Source organism: Megalops cyprinoides, chromosome 17 (genome assembly GCF_013368585.1).
Source record: "Megalops cyprinoides isolate fMegCyp1 chromosome 17, fMegCyp1.pri, whole genome shotgun sequence".
NCBI classification, from domain to species: Eukaryota; Metazoa; Chordata; class Actinopteri; order Elopiformes; family Megalopidae; genus Megalops; species Megalops cyprinoides.
The window spans coordinates 25,517,964-25,536,561 of record NC_050599.1 but is presented as its reverse complement, the minus strand read 5'-3'; positions in this window follow the sequence as shown (position 1 = coordinate 25,536,561).

Genomic DNA, 18,598 nt, shown 5'->3' with positions numbered 1-18,598 from the left:
AAGCCTTAAATCACAATCACTCAAAACACAGTACTTCTGATCACGCAGCCTCTTCAGTTATATCTATAAGGATTACATCATTTATTATTGATGAAAAAGTCTTTTCATCCAAGGCAACAGCATGCGTCTCCCCAGGAAATTAACATTTATGCAAATTCTTTTTTGATACATGGCTGGACAGTGAATTCAAATCTCTCCTCTTGAAGTGAATCTAAAATGCAGTGCAAAGCTTACTCATTCCCTCTCTGCTGGCGGTGAGGCAGCCCTGCAGAAGGGGTAAAGGGGAAGCCCCTCTCTGAAACAGGGTCATCAGCTGAGCAGTATGGCACCTCCTGGCCCCCTGGCAAGGTTTCCGGGTGGCACAGCATGGCACTGCCAGTCTCCTCCTTGCCACTAATTCACCCTGCAAGCTGTCCCTGGCCACCCTCCACTGATGTTAAAAAAAAACTTTATATAATACCATTGTGGGTCAGCATAATGCTGAAAAAAAAAATCACTTAGCTTCTAAGCTCCCCTTGTAAGCATTAAATTGAAGGCCATTTCTAAATTTCATCAGCGAATTTCATGCTATAAAATACAGTTCAATACTAGTTTAATTACAACGAGCTTTGCACAGAGCTTCACCGTCCTGCCCCCACGTCCAGAAAAAAATCCTCTTCATTAGGTAAACCCCCTTTTCATTAAAGAAAAGAGCTTTTCTCTGATTTGTTTGGTGGCTTAGCTGGATTGATCAGGGTGAAACTCAATAAAAAGCCTGGCATGTCTGGCCAAACAGAAACAGGAGATTTGTGCAGGTTTTTGAGGACATGCCTGGGATGGCACTGGCGTACTCGTTAATCTGATAATTGCAGCAGGAACCGTGTTACAAATCAACCAAAGCCACCCACACCTGTTGGTACCGTGACCAAACTGCAACCAAATTCAGCCCCACGAGCCCTCATGTATCAGCTTGCCAAACACCCACCCCATACTGCTTTGGGCCCTCAACGCAGGGCCAAATTTTTGAAGACTGCCCTTCAAAGCTTTTTTGTCAGCCACTTCATAGTACTGTATCCAGATATATATCCAAAGATAAGTGGATAGTATGAAGGACATTGGTCACCACTTCAGAATCATTTCAGAGGAATGCTTCATTCTGTATGAGAAAATAACAGCTTGTTAAAATGGAAAATTTGTCATTTTAAGTTACAAAAAGGTACATGTACTACCTTCAGAGAACTCAAAAGGGTCACTTATGTTCTTGGAAGATTCAGTGATCCTTAAAGTCTGTAGACCAAATTCAGTAGCTTAGACTCTTAACATGGAATCAAATAGTATGTATATTTTACGCCTTTCAAAGTGTGAGACAAATGCGTATCTAGGTGACAGAGTCTCTGATGTTGGCACTGGGAACAGGAAACAAAATATGTTCTAAAGAAGTACCTTGCACTTCATTCTCCTTCTGTTCTGCTCTTAATTTGAGGATCTCAGCTCCCACCAGTCTGACAACCAATGAAACAGTGAGTCGCACCCCCCCCCCCCCCACCCCCCCCAACCTGCTGAAATCCAGTTTGTGAAACACTCTTCCTTAGCCATGCTGAGCCTCCCTAATGAGGCCACACATCAAAGTTTCAGAGGGCTCACCGATACAGCCTGGCTTTTCAGCAGGATTGGTTTGAATTTAGAGGAGGAGGACAGCCTGAATGCAAGAATCCATTGAGGGTGTGAGTCACTCAAACAGGTGCTAGCGCGTGGGGGTGGCAGTGTGATACAGTGGTTGAAAAGCAGGGTGTCTCCTCTGTTGCTGGCCTCAGCGGTCTCTGGGTATTCTGTGCCTTCAAGAGCTTATTGAGAACCTGCCCTCATTTCTAATCTCTAATTGTCACCTCAACTGTTATGTGAAAAATATATGAAATTACTCTAGGGTCAACACTTGAGGGTACACTGGCTAAAAGGGGTTCTTTTCCTTGCCTGGGGTGACTGGTCAACACACCTCTAAAATAAAACATACCCACCTCCCACTTACAGCTCAGTGCACACATGGGAAGCCTGACCGATAATATTAACAGATTGGATAATAGGATATTCCAAACAGTAAAGAGTAAGCACTTTCTGTAAGTCCTTTTTTTGGTTGGCTTTTTGGTTCTTGTGTGCCCTTCAATTGGAGAGCAGATTTTCTTTTTTTAATCCATTTTTCTTTCATTCCAGTGACAATACATGGATGGAGACTGAGGTGGGTATGTCTGTGGGTATTATTTGTAGCTTTTGAGTCATGGTTTTCAGTGTCAAGGCAGGAAGCAGTATAGCAGCCCATCCTATCCAACTTCTTTATAGAGATTATTTACAGAGGAGTCCAAAGGAAGGTAACTGTATATTATCAGAACTGTTTCAATGACAACAGCTTAAATCAAAACTTTATTCATATTTCCTCCAAACAAAAAGCTCCCTATTTGAACCCTTTCAACAAGGTAACAAGCAAACCTCCCTCAACAAATATTAAGTAGCTAAATAGGCTACGTAGTAAACAATATCATATAAAATAACAAAAAAGTATAACGTTGGTGAAAGATAAGCATGCATTATGAAATAGTCTTATATATATATCGTGTCATGATGTCACTATAATGATCAAACAGGTTACACTACAACTGTGTCATTCTTTCAAATGATCTTATAGGCCTAAATACTGTATTTAACTTTAAATCTCACGGAAAATAGGCGAGTCATGCAGGGAACAATTTTATCTGTCTGTCGTGTAATTTGGTCACGACCAGTTAAGGTCAACCTAATTACCTACAAGAAACAGTAGCTGAGTTATCCACATTTGACCAACTGAGCTAAACGGGGGTACTAGTAAATTGTATTGAGTTCATACTGTTTACTTTCAGTTGCATTAGTAGGGTTGTTTGTTAAATCCGCAGGTGAAAGTAAAATCGTGACGAACACGTGCTTATGGTCATCCAATCGGTTTGTTTTGCTTGCGGTTTTCGTTCAAAGGACAGAGGAGGGAAGTTCGATTTCTGTTGATGGAAATTATCCAGCCAAGGTGCTCCACTGCAAGCTTGCGGGCCTACGTTCAACAAGCATTGATTAGCAAAACTTAACTATAACATTGTGTAAGTAAAAATGTTATTTTGCCATTACAATCTCCTAGACCAAGATTTAATTTCACGGATGTAGCTAAGAATATGACATTTTGTGGAACTTCAGACACAACAATGTTAGGTTAGCTGGTCATGTGTAGCGTGCCTGTTTCGCAGACCTGTTTAGCTAGTTTTAGCGTTAGTGTGTCCATCTGGATTTATCCTTTAAGCCGTACTGACTACTCAGTTATCTCAGTTATAATTTTCGATAGATTGTTCGATTAGGTTTGCTAATCATGGATAGGTCAACGTCTTGCTGTGTAGCTGGCTTGTCAGTTTAGAGAAAACAGTCAGTGTATTACAGTTATTTATTATGGGTTTCTTGTATCACAGGTTTAGGCTTGTATTTGCAGCCACTGGAAACATTTGTTGTTGTGAGTTTAAAGTAGATAAACAATACAGTCTGCAATCGTATATAGGCCAGACAATGAGTAATCATGATTTCGCTAGTTACACCCATTGCTGTTGTTTGATGAGATCACATTTAATTAGACAGACGTTAGCTACTTTTAAGGCATCTAAAATCGAGGAGTGGTCAAGGGTGACACATTGATTAGAGAACTAAAAGAGATAAGAGCATTCGTTGCTCTAATACTGAAAATACTGGAATATTGGCATGTACATTAGTTCAGGCGCTTTGGGCCGGTTTCGCAGAACCATGGTTATAGAGGTAGCTAACATTTCATTTTCCGTTGAAAATAAGGTTTTTCACCCACGGTTTAATTTACGATTGGGTAAAATCGCCGAATGCGGGTACCTTTCTTGATAATTTACCAGATTGACCAGTTTTTCCAGAGCTGTGGTAGGTAAAAGTAATGGTAGCTCGATTCGAGCATTAGAAACATAACCATAACAACCGGGTAAATACCAGACCTACATCATATCTGAATCTGGGAAAAAGAGTGAAGTCATTACCTACAAAGTACTGTCTCTTCAGGTCAACACCTGAAACTAATGCGGTGTGATTTTACGCCGGTTTTTAATTGCAAGCTGTAACTGGAAGCATTAGGAAACTCCTCATCAACATTATCAGCGGATAAGTGACCTCATTATTTTAAGCATATCTATATGATTTAAGTAAATACCGGACCAATCTTTGATTATAGAGACTGTGCACTTGCATGTTTTTGTTTTTGTACATTTGCAACATGGTGTTTCATGCTAAATAATTTACTGAATGACATATTTGCAAATAGACATGTTATTTGTCAACATTTACAATTCACTTTGTAGTCTTATAAAACTCCTCACTACCGTCAACACTAATGATGAAATAGCCAACGAAATCAAACGTGTCAATCACATAGTAGGAGTTGGCTAGCTGCATAAAACGCGTAAAAGTGCGCTATCTAGTGGACAAAGTTGCAATGTCTACTAGATGTCGTTTAATGTTTAATAGAACGAATACGCCATTGAACTTTTCCCTTCCCTTTAGAGTACTGACATTTAAAATTACTCAGAATACCCATCCCGGCTCGAAACCATAATTAGCAGCCCATCTTGATTACACTGGGTCCCACACTGTCATACTGGTTTGAAAGAAGTTGTTCTGTTATGTTACACCATGTGTGAAACCACATTTAGGCAACTGTAACGAGCTTGTTAGTCTCCGTTTGCTTTGTCTCCAGCGTGGTAGTGTTGCTATGGGTGACGAGAAAGCAGCCGTATGGAGGTTTGCCAAAGAGAACATGCAGCCCCTTCAGCCGGGCGTTGAGGACAGAGGAATGGAGGAGCACGGCCCTGAGCCAGCGCCACCTCAGAGCTCCTCCCTGGTGAACATGCGACCCAGGGGGAAGAAAAAGACAGTCGTGCCCACCAGCAGCGCTGGGGCCTCGGCTAGCTGTAAGATTTGGGCTGGTCCGTTTTCACGTTTCCGATGTTTGGACGAAGGCATTGATGGTGCTCATGTTGTAATGTTCCGAGAGCTGTGCAACTCAGTTTTTGTCTCTCTCGGTCATATTGCTTGCTCTTGCAGCTCAGTGTCGAGGCTGGAGCTTGCGGCTACCTGCTGCTGCTTATTGCAGTCAGACGGATCACAACACGGTGTTTGGTGAGAACCAGGCCAGGGCCTCAACTCCAGTGGCCTGCAAGCCCACGTCAGTTCTGTGGATGGCTCCACCCCCCTCCCACACCAAAGAAGACAACCTCATGCCTGAAAACTGGACCAACAGCAAGGTACAGTAGAAGAGACATCCACAGTGTCTGTATAACTGATCTGTGGCAGAGACGGCACAGTAACGATACAGAAGCCGTAAGGATATCTCAGGATAGCACAGGATAACAACCCTGTTATCCTTCCTTTCTTTGATTAAAGCATTTGTCCACATCCTCTGTGATTCCAGATGCCCCATGAGTCTGGATCTGGCCATAGTGCTGTGGTCCCATCCAGTAACTCCCAGCCTTTCGTGGAGCAAACAGATCACCTTTCAGACCTGTGCGTATTTGCTGGGCTAGACACCAGATCTACTGGCTGTAGCCACCCTAGGGCAGTGATGAGTGGTAATTTTTCTTATAGCAGTGTGGCATATTGTTTAGGTACTGAATGAGAACAGGATCATATCCCATGTGAAAACTGAATTCCTTCAGTTAATACTCATCTGTATAATTATATGTAAAATGACTGATAGGGAAGCGAGGTATTTGTTTCTGCCAGACAAGTAATGTATGCAAAAATAATAATTACTCTTACACGATTACTGACAAAGGCTGCTGTACTGAAGCATTCTCTTTAGCTCTCTTGCTAATCCCATAACAACAAATTGATAGATTTAACTTCTAATGCAACGGGTAAATCGTGTGCCGTTTGGGACTCGAGCCCATCTCCTTGCGGCCTCAGAACGTACACCCTGTGTGTCCACCCTTCCCGGTCATGAGCGATGTCACCACGAATCCCCTCCCCAGGGCAGAGTGTACGGTCAGCCTGGAGGTGGAAGTGGTGGCGTCGGTGGGGGACCACCCCCTGGAGTGCGCGGACACGCAGCGGCCCGTGAACAGCAGGACGTGGGATCACAGCATGTACTACAGGGAGCTGCTGCTGCTCGGCGGCGCCAACGAGCTGTCTATCGAGGAACTGCGTGCGCAGCGCTACCGCAAGAAGATGGCACAGGAGCTGGAAGGTAACTGCAGGGATGCTTTGAGGAAACTGTCTGAAGGATTTAAAAAAAGGTTATAACCTTTATCACACTCTTCAGAGAATACCTTTACTTTCTATACAGATATGTTGTGGCAATCTTACCCTATGGAATATGCGTTAGCGTTCATATTAATAGATGAAATATCCACAGGTAAGCAGTGTTAGCACAACACGATAAAGAAAACAGATTCCTCTCATGCTTGTGCTCTTAGCTATGGTCTTTTTATCAAGGCCATTAACGTTTTGGCTGCCGTCACTTTTGCAGCACAAGACAGCAAGGGGTTTTTGTTTCCCCTGTTCTGATGGCGTTTGTAGTTCCTGTATGGCACAACAGCACCCCCCTCTGGTGAAGACTGACAACCACTTCAAAACAGCAGAACCTTTTTCCAAGTCATTAATTCTCTTGATTTGCCCATATTTGGGTGTTGTTTGTGATCTATCAAACCTGAGGACTGCGAAACTGTTGCAGCTGCTAAGGACAGCTATAAAATTCAGATTTAACAACATACTGCTCTGAGATTGTAGCATTCTGTAACAACAGGGATGCCGTGGCACCATGTAGGTAGAGGACACTCTTTAAGCCGGGCTCCTCTCTCCCCCCACCCCCTCAACAGAAAGGGAGATGGAGCTGAGGAGGGTGAAGGAAGAACTGAGACAGAAGATCGAGGAGAACGAGAAGCTGCTGCAGCAGAGGAGGTGGCAAACAGCCTGCCAGCATGAGGTGAGATGTAGCTGAGGCGGATGGCTGATCTCAAATCAGTGACTCATATCAGGCATGCGTCCCTGCTGCATTGGAGGGGATCTTACAGCTGTTCTGGAGTCTGGAGGCAACTTTTAAAAAATGTTTTTTTCATTAGGTCACACACCATAGGCCTGCCCCACTCGCCACAGGGTTCAGAGTTCACGAGGAGCAGGAGTCCAGCTCTTCCCCTCCTCCAGGGTAAGACGGCTCGTCTCTGAGGGCGGCCAGCATGAGGAAGCGCAGCGAGCGCGGCCATCCCGGCCATCCCGGCTCGCCGCCCTCACTCTGAATAAGGAACACGTAGCGGCATCCCGCGCCGTTCCTGCGAAGAAAACTCCTCACCCTTTCTCTCTTCATTTGCAGCTTTTTCCATCTCAGTCAAGACAAAAACGTTTACGCGGGTAGGTCTGAGAGTTGAGCATCTCGGAGCGACTGAAATTTTAATGCTCTGTGGCTTCCGAGATTGACTGCTCCAATAAGAGAATCGTTTTATTCCTTCCAAGCGCTGCATGAGACAGTAGTTCTTCCTCTATAAATGCTGAGATCTGCCTTCACCATATGCAATTATGTCAGTGTAGTGTCTTATTTTATGTAGAGTTCTTTGACATTAATACCTATGAATAAAACTAATAGATATTTTATCCTTTTTTTCTTAATTATCAGTTAATTTGAATCAAAGTAATCAATTTGCAATCGGCTGGTTTTTACAGAGGATGTGTTTGTGAGCCCATCACAGCAGGAGGTTGTATATGAGGTGTTTTTCCCCCTGTCAGGTAAGACTTCTGATTGTAATCCATCTGATTTTAATATAGTCTAAAAGCTGCTGATTCTAATCCCATTGATTAAAAACCAAATGGCAGATATTAGTTCTTCATATCCATTTCTGGTTTTATATGACTGTGGCAGATGGATCAAGATCCTGGTCTGTGTTCAGTATGACCTGTCTTTCTGATGAACAGAAGTATGAGTTATTTGCAAACACTCTAATGTAGACCTGTCCACACGTATTACATCTCGCACATGACCCATTTACACAGTTATATATCCAATGAAATGGCATGGTCAAGGGTACAGCTGGAATCAAACCTGTAAACTTTTGTTCTGCGGTGCAGAACAAACAGGGCTGTTAATGGAAGTACAAAAAAGAAGCTGGTAATTCTCAGGTAAACTAGAATTGCTAGTTTATCGTCTTTCCTAGGATGATTTCCCAGCCAATGAATCATCATGCAGTTGGGCAGGGAGGATGATGACAGGCTTTCTGATGATGTAATGATGCAACTAGCGATTGATTTTGACTAGTTTGATTCCTTTCTGTGCCTCATAACGTGGGTGTAGTCTTGCTAATAGCTGACGTCAATACCCGGTTGTTTGGAATTTGCAATTTCTTTAATTGGAATGTAGCTTATTCTGTTATCGGCGCTTCCTAATATGATCTGCTTCCCTGCTAATTTATGTATTATTTTGTTCTTCATTAGGAGACAATGCGCTGAATACACAGGCAGACAAGCTGGAGTACATGTCTACACCATTCACCATCTTCGACGAGAGTTCCATTTGCGAACCGCCACAGGACACGTAAGTCTCTACAGAGGCATTGCACACACAAAGCACTTTTTGTATCTCGTATGTATGTGTATATATATATATGATATATTTCATTGAAAAATTGCATGCACAAATGAAAAGACCTTTATTTTGATTTGTAGAGCACCTGTGTCTGCTTCCTCCAAGCTCTCCAAACGCATACCATTGGCTGACATACAGAAACCACTAGGGCGAGCATCCCCAAAGGACCCTGAACCTGAAAGCGTAATAGTCTCTTATTATCCTGTACAAGGGGGTAGGAGGTTTTTAACTTTAGTAACTGATCTTTGGATGGGAGGTGTGTATGAAAATGTATCCAAATGTTAGGTGTGGTATAATGCGCACAGTGCCTTGGGGTAGCGGTAGTGTGAAAATGTGGCAGTTTATCCAAAGACAAGTGTCTGACTAACAAATGGGAATTTTCAGCAGGACCAATTTCATGTTAAAGGAGAAAAAAATTATGTTGAAGCACTTTGGACTTTATAGCATGTATGTATTGTCTAGTTTAGTTTAGAAAGGATGCTATGATATTAGTAGTTACTGCAACATGTAAGTGATCATTGTGGGTATTCTGAATACTCTGACAGGAATTTGTGCACTTATTTGGTTGACAGGAGGTGACTAGCATTAAGCATTAGCAGTAGCTTTTTGTGGTTTGGAAATGTGCAGTGAGTAGAACCAAGGTACAGAAGCATTTTCCCAGAGTCTAATACTGGCCCAGAGTGTAGTATCTTAGGCGTACCTGTCCTGTAGAGCAATGGTATCAGCAATAGCCTGATGTTGGTCGACCTCTAGTCCAGGATCACAGGCGAGACTCAGGTAAACTCCACAGGTTTTAAACTGGTAACACCCATTTGGCCATACTCTCCCAGCCCACTTTGGAGAGAGACGCCGTCATCAGCGGCTACCGTAACAAGACGCTGTGCCCCAGCCCTGAGGACACTGGCGACTTTGCCAGGGTGGCCCAGCTGGCCTCCACCCCTTCCAGGAGCGGGTCCGGTCCGAGCCCGGAGGACTGTGAGCGTGACGCTGCCCCTGAGGCCCGGAGAAGCACCCCGAAAGACACCCCTGGCTGCGCGGATCCAAGAGGGAAGAAGCTCAGGTATTTAGGGTGCATGGAGGGAAGGATGGGTTTGTGTTCTGCGCTGCCTACCTCAGGACGTCTCAGACTCAGTCACAGCCACCCGCTACATCTGCCATTAAGCACTGCAATGCAATGGCAATTCCCCAAGTGCAGTGAGCTGTGAACTGACGTATAGCCCGACCCAGCTATTTAAATGGCCTGCCTCCCCATGTCACATTATGCCTGAGGTGGATGTGAAGAATTAATATCTAACATTTGCTCAAAGGCATTTAATCAATTGGAACATTTGCCAGATAGCGTATGAATTCTATTTTTTGAAATGAAGTACCGTGTTAATGAGATAATATTGAGTAAAATCTTCTGGACTGGCTGAGTGACTGATTAACAGGCAGGATGAATCGCAAATGCCCGAAATGTAGACAGATGGCACCTGACCGCTGAAAGGAAGCTCTTGGTTCTAGAAATGGCACACAGTGATGAGGAAAACCTCTGTTGTGTTAAAGTCAGTGTGAAGAGAAAGGTAACAGTGGAAGAGGTTCAAAGAGTGCTTTAAGTTGACTGAACTGAATGAAAGATGAGATGAAAACCCAGCATGCTCAGGTTGACCTGGGCCTAAGATTAGAAAATCCTGCCTTAGCCTGGTTCCCTGTCAATGTCTGCTGACAAGCTCCTCTGCCTCAGCCCAATCCAGGAAGCCAGTCTGGAGGACAGAAACTCCGCCTCTTCCATCTCCTCCACTTGCTCTGCCTCCTCCTCCTCCCTAGGGGGTGGGCAAGAGGCAGGCCAGCGCAAAATGTCCCACACTGCCCTGGAGCAGGCAGACGAGGCCACCATGCCTGGTATGTCCCATATGCAGTCACCAAACATTCACTTCTTTGTCGCGGCCATGACAAGGAGTCATTTATTGGTCATTACAGATGTTGAGATTGAGCTGGAGGACCCTTGCAGTGTGAGCGTGAGGCTGCAGCTGCTGGAAGGGGTAGACCTGAGCTCCTTTGAGGACTTCCACAGGAAGCTGCAGCCTTTGCCTCCGGTCAATGAGTACGACATGGTGTCCCCCGGTAACTACCGAGAGAATGCAGAGGGGGATCCCTGCAAGGAGTGGGAGAGTCAGGCTTTATGAACCCCAAATGGGTGGGGTTGTCATGTACGGTTGATGACACAGTGATCTGAGGTAATTATTTTGCTTTGTTAACAACAAAGCCACTTCATTGGTTCATGAGTTACTAGTTGACAGATGTGACTCCACTCATTGTGGGATTCATAAGCCTCACTCGTACATGGGCTTGTTTTTTTGTTTAATTTAGAGGCGATAGAATAATATTTGCATTTAACAGAATGTTCTGCTCAGGTTTGTAGTATTCCTCCAGTGGGATTTGTTCATCCTCTTGGCTAAAACTGTTTCCTCCAGGTGATGAGGCCTTCATAGTTCTGTCCAAGGTCATCAGTGGGGACAGTCACGTGGTGCATGTTGGAAAAGGCGATGACAGTGTGATCATGAAGGTGTAGTGCTTCATACAGTGACTTTATCGAGACATGACCCTGGAAAGTCAAAGGGTTTAGCAGAGAGCGGGAAAGCGAGAGAGGGCGGGAGCCCCATATGGTAAGGCAGCTCATGCAGGTGACCCTCTGACTTGTGCAGGTGGACTACCAGCCTATTCCATGGGATTTCTATATCAGCACTCGACTGCGAAAGCACCTTGATTCACACTCCCTCCAGCACCACAGAGACCCTACAAGCTGTTACCTGTATGCCGACGGCTGCATCACCATCAGCCACTGGCCTCTTAGGAGCACCCTGCAGGTAAACCTCCAGTGGTACATCAATCAGTATTTGAAGAGTCCTCCTGAGATGAGGCAAGAGATGCATTGAAATGGTACACCCCTCACATTTTTGGGGACAGTGGTTTCTGACCCCGCCCTCCTCTGCTCTGATAGGAGTTTTTGGCCAGCTCTCCGCCCCTGCGTGACAATGCTGTCCCTCTGGTGATGGAGCTGCTGGAGCTGGTGGAGCAAATGCACGCCTGTCATCTGGTGCACGGCGATCTCCGCCCTGAAACCCTGGCACTGAGACACAGGTACGCCGTGCCCTTCAAACCAATATGGTGCTGCCAACAACTTTTACTCCTATTTCAACTTTGAATTTCTACTGTTCTACTGTTTGTACTGAATTTCTACTGGGCTTTCTGTCACTCCTACAGTCAGTATTTTCAGTAGCTACCGTGGAACATTTCCCTGGTGCATCAAAGTGTGTCAGACTGAACTCACATTATAATTGTTCCTTTTTTGGTAATCAAATGATGGTCGAACTTTACAGCCCAGATGCCACTTTAGTGTAGTTGTTACTTAGCTCCTCATTTTGGTGTGCAGACCCACACCTCAGGTAATTACAGCTTAACACAGTAACATCACCACATCTTAGGGAAAACTTTACACGCTGCTGTTGGAATTGTCGGTTGGTCTTTGCGCCCCCCACTTCCCCAGGGTTGACTGTGAGGGGGTCTCAGGTATGCTGAAGGTGCTGGATTTCTCCTGCTGCCTGGATCTAGAACTGCAGCCCGAGGTGATGTCATGCCGGGGGCTTCCTGGCGCGCGGGCCTTCCTCAGAGAGGGCCTGCTGTCCCCCTCTTCTGCACCATACCAGGTATTGCAACGGCAGCACACCCACAACGGGACTCGATACTTGCAACTGTCCAGCTCTTGCTCTTGCCAAAAGGCCCACATCCTCTTGCATGGTTGTGTGTTGTGCATGAAGCTCACAGAGACCATTTGGTATTTTTGTTCTTTCCACTCAAATTGACAGTTTGACCTCCTTGGGATTGCTGAGACCGTTCATGTGATGCTGAAAGGGACGAGTATGCAGCCAGTGAAGAGCGGCTCTGAGTGGAGGCTGGCGGGAGATGGGGAGGCGTCACCAGGGTACAGGACAGCGCGTTCATCACCTAACCACACATTCCAGCTCGTTCGTGACTTCTGTGCCGTTTCGGCGTCAGAGCAACATTTTGGTCTCACCGTTGCACGTCTGTGTTTCCTCCTTCCCCCCAGCAGAGACCCCAGTGAGGAGACCTGGAGAGAGTTCTTCCGGAAGATCCTGAACCCCACGACCCGGCCCACAGTCACTCTCCTGTCCGAGCTGCGGAGGGACCTGGAGACGCGCTTCACGGTGCAGCTCGATGACCTGACCCTGTTAGGCCTGTGAGGGTCGTCGCCCCGGGAAGCTATCTTGCATTCCACAAAAGTGCATTTTATGCTACATAAATGTGTTTTTACAAAAGAGATTTGTGTACTGCAATAAAGATTGATTTTTTTGTATAGAACAATTGCGTGTTGAGGGAATTTGTCTGAACTGCATATTTTAAAAATGACCCGGTTTTCAGCAGGAACTTTAGTCTTGTTTTTTGTGTTACTTAGGGCAGAGAGACGTGAACGCTTGCCCACAGCATGTCACAAGAAATGACCTGCAACACAAAGTCATAAAAGTTGACCAGGCTTTCCATGTGTCCACCTTTACCCTGATTGGGTGTATTCCAAAAGATAACCTCATGGAGTTTCCAGGGGTTACACCCAGCCAGCTTGATCAGATTTCATGTCGCTTCAGCTGCAGAGCCTTTTTCTAGATGTAAACTCCAAACAAAGCCTTCTGTCATATTAGCTAAGTGTTATTTCGGAGCAGAACGTAGTCAAAGATTCACGATTCAAAAACTTTGTTGTCCTTATGGGTTAAAATGGAAATTTGTCTTTGGCTAAATAGAATGTAGAGATAAAGTGGGCTTCCTCAGCCTGCATCTTTATCAGAGGTGTAACTATTGGTTTTAAAGGATTATGGTGATGTTTAGCAGTTAAGCAACTTTTATCTGTGTGGGTAACCAGCAGATGGGGAGAAAAGCAGGTTTCTGATAGGAGGAGCTGCATATTTGCTAGTCAGATCCGTCCTCTGACGCCGTGAGAAAGGCAGGATAAACCGCTCCTCGCCGGCTGTCTGGGGGACGGGGTGGCCTCCCCGATGATGTCAGCAGAGCGGTGCAGCCGCTGGACTCCAGGAGTCAGCCCCTGCTCCACCTGGAGGCTAGCGCCGCAGCAGCTCACTCCCTGCCATTTGAGAGGACACAGAACCTTTTCTGATTGGTAAGTGACCGGCAGTTCACATAAAGGATTTCTGCAGGGGCACTTCGGGAAAGTTTAGAGGGAGGAAACTGAGAAGCTTTTAGAGGGTAACTCAGTGCTAAGTTCCTAGGAAGAGCTGGGAGATTCAGGGGCCCACATTGCTCTTGTTGAAAGGCAGTATGAATGGGCTTTGGCTGCACTGCAGACGCGTTTCAGGACCTCTTTCTCACTAAGGATCACATGAGGTTGTGAAGGATTATTTTTTTTATTTTATAATTTTTCTTTCATTCCTCAAAGACTCTTTGTCATTCACTTTGTTATCCTTTGAACATTCTTTTCAAAGAAGGAGTAGGCATCACATAAGAGTTTCTCTTATAAGGAAATTAATCAGATTTTTTACATTAAAAAGCTTCATTGTTAGAAGTCTCAGGATTGTTGGCTGTTTGAGGCAATGTGTGAATTAAAAACATGACCGTATTTTTGCAGTGAAGGTTTAGATTACAGTGTGAGTGGATGAATGAATTAAAAACATGACCTGTGTGGTGAAGGTTTCCCAGTGTGGGAAGATAAATGAATTGGAAACATGACTGTAATTTTGCTGTGAAAGGTTAGGCGGCTGGCAGCCTATCAATGAGCATAAACAAACATGATTAATTTTAAAGTGAAGGTTTGCGTTACCTACAGTGCGTGATAACAGGTGTGTCAGGCCTGTTAATCCCAAAAGGGACATTACTCATGTTTTGGAGTCTGCTGCTATTGTTTATCTGGATCTGTATCACTCAGTAAGATACCTGTTTGGACCTATTTTGCTCCTGTTCCCTCTGGTTGCAGTGATTTCCGAATTAGGTCACGCTGCCTTTTCACTGTTTGTTTGCTTAGTGAGCTTCCTTATCCAGGACGACTTGGCTTGCATTTACCGAGCTGAAGTAACACCATTCCGAAGGGCACAACAGCAGTTTTGCAACCTGCCTTGCAATTGCCAACCTTCTGATTGCATCCATCTCTCTCCCTGTTGCTTCATGCTGCCATCTTATTGGTCAGGGAAGAGCTGGATTATCCTCATTGGACAGAGATGAAGTGTAGTGTACATACTTCTTGTTCTGGCGTGTCTTGCCTTATTTCAGTTAGGATGCTGAGGTACAGCATCAGGTGTTGCTTGCCTGTGAGCCACAGTTCAATCACAGTCGCTACAGTTCTGCCCCTCTCTTCCAATGGTTAAGATACCTCAAGTGAAAGTTGAAAGTTTGGATGATGAAACACCGGATGAAAACTGAAGGCGGGGGGATGAAAGGGGGTGAAAGTTCAAGCACATTTGTATAGGTGATGCAGACAGCTGGGGGATGAGCTTTCAGTCTAACAGGGACCTGGAGATTGAACTAGTAGATGTTATTGCAAAAAAATTATCATTTGCGATGCCTTAATTTGGTCCGATTACAGCGTTACAGGACCCATCAGCGAGGTATCGACATGCAGCTGCTCTGGTCGCATTTCAGTGTGGACGGGTAAGGTCCTCTGAGTGCTTTGCTGTCATCATTGCGTTTCAACCTCCCATGGACTGGTGTGACCTGCCATGAAACTTTGAACTGCAGGACTTAGAACTAGGCTGCTTGATAACCTTTGATTCATCCAGTGCACAAGGGCACAGGTGACCTTGTCTGTGTGGCACTATCAGCCAGATTTAGCAGCTTGTTACCAATGTATGGCCTGCTACAATTAGGAGACAAAATCCAAGCCATACTATGCATTTAATTTACATTTACATTTACTTATTTAGCAGACGCTTTTATCCAAAGCGACTTACAACAGTGCGTGCAGCAAGTATAGCAACAGTACGGGGACAGGATGTGTACAGTTCCACAATGAGACAGTTCTCAGCTGAGAGCAAGGTCTGTTTGAGGACACAGTACTATTAGATTTATACAATTACAGCCTATAGGGCAACTAATACGATACACTTTCAAACGGCAAACTTCAACAACTTCAAACGGCGCAATGAGCGTCAGGGTAAAGGCGGCAACAAGAAACAATTTAAAAAGCACAGCAATTTACGACAGCACTGATATGGGGGGGGGGGGGGGTAGCAATTGTGTGCTGGGTCAGTCCAGGTAGAGTCTGAAGAGGTGCGTCTTCAGGCCCCGTCTGAAGGAATGGGGTGAAGCTGTCCGTAGCCATACAGGGAGTTCGTTCCACCACTGGGGAGCGATGTAGGTGAAACGCCGATGTCTGGCAGAACGAGCACCTCCTGCCTTGACCATGCAAGGAGCGAGGCGTCCAGTTGCTGCTGAGCGCAGGGGTCGGGCTGGTGTGTAGGGCTGGATGAGTTCTTGGAGGTAGGCAGGGGCTGTCCTGTTGATTGCAGAGAAAGCGAGGGTCAGGGTCTTGAATCTGATCCTGGCAGCGACAGGAAGCCAGTGGAGGGATTTCAGCAGGGGAGTAACATGGGAGAATTTGGGGAGGTTGAAGATCAGTCGGGCAGCTGCATTCTGTTTGAGCTGGAGAGGCTGGGTGGTGCAGGCTGGGAGGCCTGCGAGGAGAGCGTTGCAGTAGTCCAGTCGAGGGAGAACTGTGGCCTGGATAAGGAGCTGCGTCGCGTATGTTGTCAGGAACGGACAAATCCTCCTGAAGTTGTGGAGGAGGAATCGGCAGGCCTGTGACGTGCGAGCAATGTACTCCTTGAAGTCCAGGTTACTGTCGAGGATGACGCCCAAGCTCTTTGCTGACTGAGAGGATGGTATTGTGGTGCCATCGACGGTGATGGAGAGGTCATGCAGGGGGGAAGGGCCGGCTGGGATGGGATTTAATATATTTCATCACATCTGAGTTATTGCCACATGAATACAATAATTTTCATTGATGCAATTTCCTTTACACGGTGCCATTATACAATATATTCTACAACAGGCCATATAATTTTCACATTTGTTTAGCAGATGCTCTTACCCAGAGGGACCTGCATAGCTTGACTTTTTTGGAAAAAACATACAGTACCTGTTTATACATCAAGATATTTACTGAGACAATTCAGGTTATGCACCATGCAGCAATGCCTCACCAGGGATTTGGCCAGGGATACAGCCTTACTGCTGTACCACACTCCTGCAGAGCAGAAAAGAATGTGATTGCAGCACAGATTGTTCCAGTTTGACCTTTTCTCTCCTTTGATTTGATACTAAGTGAAACATTCTCAGTTCGGAGCACTCTGTGTGCGACATTTTCATCTCAAACACACTTGCGCTGCATATCTCAGATCTAATTAGTCTCATTGCTATTAGCATGATTCCTGATAATTACAGTTAATGTCATTTTGATGCCACCTCCATCACTTCGGATCTGTTTGAGACATTTTGTTCCTGTCAGAGTTGCGTCTGTTACCTTGCTCCAGGAAGGGGAAAGCACTGAGTAAATCTAAGGACTTGAATCCAACCTTACCTGATAGCCAGTGATAGATTAAGGAGAAAATAAAACCCACACAAAAGTTGTTGTTGGACATTCATAATTTTCAGGTTCGGTTCAGAACACATGGATGTAGTGTCCATAGACAGCTGACCACAACATTCTAGATTGAAAGGGCCTGTATTAATGGCTGTGACTAAACTGGAAGTCTCTCAGACACAGCCAATCATGCGGACAGATGTGGTGGCAGTAAAGTGGCAGCGCAATCAGCCCTGGAGTCATTTGGCTGAGTCTGATTGGAAAATACAGTGACCTCAACAAGCGAAAGGCAGTAATTTCTCAGACGTCAGAGCCGATCCCAGGAGAAGGAGAGAAAGCAGCGCTCTCCCTCTCTCCTCACTCACGGCATGCTCAGAACCACGCTCGGAGTCAGGCTGCACTTGCAGTGACCCACCTTGGATCGCCCTGTCTCAGGTGACTGCATTGGAGTAGGTGAAGGGCAGGAGGGCAAGGAGGTGTCCAAAAATTCTGTTTTACTCTCTGTCATTGGAGATTGGCCTCAATGGAGACGCATACTGCTATCCTCTAATTCTCTGCAAGGACCGTCTGGGGGAGGAAGGGAAGGAGAGAGAGAGGGCAAGAAAGACTGAGGGAGAGGGGAGGGTGTTGAAAGTGAAAAAGAGTGAAAAGGTGAGAGAGAGCGATATAGTAGGACAGGGAGAGAGAGAGAGAGTTAGAGAGGGACAGAGCTAAAGGTGGGGGGAGAGAGAAAGAGAGAGAGAGAGAGAGAGAGAGCGAGAGAGAGAGAGAGAGAGCCCTCTCTTCAGCAGCAGTACTGGCTCTGTCCCTGCCGGACAGTGTCCTTCCCCTCAGCTACAAGCCTTCGGAGAGGACTCAGACTCGGATCCCCAACCAGAACCCCGCTGTACCGCCGGGATGAATCACCTCCAGCAGGGAGTCTTTGAGCTGGCGGCTTGTCTCACCGCTTCGGGGGAGGAGCGCACTCGGCTCTCTCAGGCAAGCGGCAGCCTGCAGTGTGTGAAAGCCGGCTCCGTGTGTGTGTGTGCCTGTGCGTGCGTGTGTGTGTCCGTGTGTGTGGGTGCACTCTCGCTCGCATGCCTCGTCTCGGAGAAGAGGCTTTTTCACCGGTCGGTGAGGTAACTGGGCCTACGCGTTGCCGTTTTATCCGTATCGCTGGACCCCTTCTTTCTGCTCTGTCAGGCAGGAGGTGGGTAGATAAGACGGAAAGGAGGCCGAACTTCATTGTTAAAAACAGGCTTCGCGGAGCAGCAGAGCTGCAAGCACGGGAGCGGAGCACAGCAAGACTGTGCTGCCACGAGATGAGAGAGAACGGGGCAGGCTGGCGGGGGTTGCCCGCATGTCCCTAAAGCTGCAACCTTACCCTCTCCTCCTCAACCCTCCCCCCTTGCTTTCCC